Source organism: Echinops telfairi, unplaced genomic scaffold, assembly GCF_000313985.2.
Source record: "Echinops telfairi isolate 266 unplaced genomic scaffold, ASM31398v2 ScPeMD7_60;HRSCAF=208, whole genome shotgun sequence".
Taxonomy (NCBI): Eukaryota; Metazoa; Chordata; class Mammalia; order Afrosoricida; family Tenrecidae; genus Echinops; species Echinops telfairi.
In genome coordinates, this window is record NW_022103958.1 from 1,003,233 (window position 1) to 1,005,183 (window position 1,951).

Consider the following 1,951-nt stretch of genomic DNA (forward strand, 5'->3'; position numbering starts at 1 on the left):
TCCTTTCCCTTTTCTATACTATTCTCACTCCGATGTTCAACCCCATAATATACAGTCTAAGGAATAAGGATGTCATAATGGCCCTGAGAAAGTTGTTATACAAATGAATTTCAACAGATCGATATCTCTAAATATATACAGGTAACAGTCAATAGCAAGTCAGTATATTAGTAATTTTGTAATTTTAAGTCTTCCCACATTATCAACTTTTTCAGGACAAATTTAGTGAGTTATGATAAATAATATGCAAAATTACTTATTGGAAGTAATATCATTATTCTCATGATTGGTGATACAATTGTGACATCCTCTTTTAAAACCAAGTTGGAACTATACATTACTTCAAACTGCATGCACATTTTGGCCTCAAGGAGTGAAAGAATAGGGACTTTCAGTGAGGATTTATTTTAAAACTTATGATGATAAACCAATGCCATTTGAACATTAGGCGCACTTTTTGTGCATATTAGAGTTTCTTCTATAATATAATCCTATGGTATAATAAAATATGTTAGCATTAAACATTTTATAATGTAAAAAAATACTGAGTTTGTGTAGAAGTTTACGTTTTCCTTCATTTTGTTTCTGTGTATTGTAGAGATGATAGGATGGTTGAACAAGTTATGAAAGAGGAAATTGATGTAAAAATAAAAATACAGGGCTCACTAACAGTTGGAATTGAATTGATAGCATCTAACAACAACAATAAATAAAACAGAAACATAAAAATACCTTGTTAACAGCATACATACATGCATACACACATTGAATATAATGAATGGGAATATTTTACCAAATGTTAATTATGAATATTCCATAGATAAGTACTTATTATTTTACTTTAATGTTTCTTACTTTTGGTGCTATTACAACGAGCCCATGTTATTCATGTAATCAAGAAAATGAAACAATATATTTGTGTTCATGTGGATAGAACAAGTTGTGGTAGCTACTTACTTATGCTGTTTCTCTCTTTATATTAATTTTAGTACCTATTGCTTTTCAGCATTTTAAGCTTATGTAGTAAATTGTACATATATGAACACAATAAAACTCCATAAAATCATATCTGTCACTAGGACATACGGCTTTAAAAGGTTGCGCTCAAGTTTTCATCTGCTTTGAAGATGTTGTCCATTAGTAAAAGAATGCTTACTTGTATAAACATTGCTCCAAGTGGAGAAAAAAAGTGCAGGAATTATCCCTACTCAGAACAAGAAGGAGCAGGAGGAGCATCTGTGATTAAAAAAAAACAGAGTAAACACTACTCTGGCCAAGAGCAAAGGAATCCAGAGGTATCACCACAATTCTCAAATACTGTGCACATCAAAAACTGAAAAATCTAATAGCAATTATTAGAACTCAGAGAAGATAGCACATGTAAATATAATAACAAAAAGATAATGTCCTGAAAATTTACAGGCAGCATCAGATCAGGGTCCCTCCTGAAGCTATTATTCGATGTGGAGTGGGGTGAGAGAGATACCGAGACATTCTTTCATTCTCTCTCTTCCATGGGGGCTTGAGGAGCAATTAGAGAGATAAGAGACAACTAGCAAGAGGAAAATCATTTCAAAGTATTCAAAACTCTACCAGACAGGAGTTAGTCTAACTCATTTTTACAGAAAAGGAAAAATGAGAAAATAAGGGTTTACATTTTCAAATATCAATCTGTTTCTAAGACGTGAGCCTGCCTCAAGAGAGATGAATCAATGGTAATGATTCTCAGAATTGGTTTTATTCAACAAGGTAATGTTGCTAATGATCTAAGGCAGTTCCCTTCATTTTCAGAAACACAAGCACAGAGATTTACTTACCTACATGGATGTTTGTTGGTGCTTGTGTAGGTAACACATATGCAGGCTTTAGGATGCTGGGCAGATGTGTGCTATGGGGGAAGTTTGGGAGCCCATTTAAGTCTTTATTAGGATGCTCATTTGGCATATTGTTG

The 1,951-nt window shown here is 33.1% G+C and overlaps 1 protein-coding gene across 1 annotated transcript in view; it reads left to right on the forward strand.

Moving 5' to 3' along the window:
- Nucleotides 1–1,951, forward strand: part of LOC105979127 (olfactory receptor 10AG1-like) — a 21,635-nt gene that overhangs the window by 830 nt on the left and 18,854 nt on the right. The window lies entirely within an intron of this gene.